This window comes from Limulus polyphemus, unplaced genomic scaffold, assembly GCF_000517525.1.
Source record: "Limulus polyphemus unplaced genomic scaffold, Limulus_polyphemus-2.1.2 Scaffold726, whole genome shotgun sequence".
Taxonomy (NCBI): Eukaryota; Metazoa; Arthropoda; class Merostomata; order Xiphosura; family Limulidae; genus Limulus; species Limulus polyphemus.
Window position 1 is genome coordinate 142,695 of NW_013666336.1, and position 1,838 is coordinate 144,532.

The window sequence follows — 1,838 nt, forward strand, 5'->3', positions numbered from 1 at the left end:
TATTATTAGATGTTCTCCCGCAGCGTCCCTGAACGTCTTCTGTTTTAAAAGTAAATAAAACCAAAATTAAGAGTACTGTTTGTTTGTAATTAATCACAAAGCTACAAAACAGGCTATCTATGCTCTGCCCACCACAGGTATCGAAACCCGATTTCTAGTGTTGTAAGCCCGCAGACATACCGCTGTGCCACTGTGGGGCATTTAAGAGTAACAAACGTTTTTATTTCTTGTTCTTGACGTTCATATGCCATGCTGTGTTGTAGCCTACATGGTGCCTAATTTTTCTCGTGATTCATGGCATGCACACTTTACTGACGCCAGACAATACAAATTGTAATGTTAAGCGTCCCTTACGTGATGTTATTTTATTGTATACTGACTGACTGACAGACAACACACTACTGTACAGTGGTGCGAATGGTTAAAATAGGTGACCCCCTCCAGGCGGCATTTGGCTCCTTTTCGCGGAATTAATGAAAGGATACGTAATTAAACTCAGGTATATATATATATACACAAAAACATTAATACCTTGAAATACAACATATATATACATATACTTACAGTGCGACTCATAATATTATTGTCTGTAGAAGAACTTTCTAGCATTTTGTACAACAATAACTTCAAAAAATAAAGTTTAGACATAATTTTGAAGCTATCCAATATTAATTCATCTTGTAACCTTGTATGTAACCCCCCTCTCACCGTTTTGTTCTAGCAGGACCAAGCTTAGAAGGTGGAGTTGGGGTGACCTAGGAAAACGTCACAGAAAAGTTACCCACGCATGATGGATGTCTATGAGTAGGGTTTCGGGCTCGCTGAACTCAAATTTGGCACCGTATTTTGTGTTTCTGACGCCCCTCGGAATCCCGGGGCGACATGTACTCAGGTGTCATAAGCAGATGCCCTAACGAGGACCCCCATGGGTTAGCTATAGAAGAAACTGGGGGTAATTGAGAAGCTTGATTAGTAAATTGGGGGCCTTAGTGAATCATGAGGGAGTCTTTGAACCCTGTAGCAGGACGTACGCCCGTTTGTTAGTTAATAGAAACCAGTGAATGCTGTATTTATTTTAACTTAAACTTTTAGATAAATAGTATGATTTTCCTTTTATTTACACTGTTCCAATCTTATTTTATTAGCAAGATATCCTCTGAATATCTTTATTTGGTGTATTAAACTCGTTATATTGTCTGTCTATTTCAGAACCACGTCTACATATTTAGACGATCATATGTCTTTCTCTTTAACATTTAAAATTTTTTATTTTGATAATGGACCTTCAAAAGTCTCGCTATCGCTAAATTTCAACCTAAGTGTTATCCACGTTTCTCTTCTGACTTTATCAGCTAATAATACTTTATTAAAATAGATAAATTGCAAGGAAAATTAATAACAGTGAATACCAGTTTCCTGGGGCTTGGGTAATTCAACACGGAATATTTTCTTTATTGAAAGAACTGTCTACGGAATAGTTTTATTACGACATTCAGTAACTACAATGTCTGTAGTTTTCTCCAGAGTTTTATCAGAACAAACTTTGCTTTAACTGGTGACCATGGGAGTATCTTGCCCTTATGTTTAACTTCGCTGTATACTTCCTATACACACACACATTAAACGACTTCTTTCTGCCTTCACGTATTGAAAATTATGTGAGTGTATATTATGGCTCTAAACATATCTTCACATGTCATGTATTCCTAACATAAAAAATAAAACACTATTAAATTATTTCTTTACAAACTCTTGTTTTAGAGTCTGATGTTTAAATGATGGGAGCTTATGTTCCTGTTTGTGTCCTCCGAACTTCCACCAATTGTTTTCGGGAAATG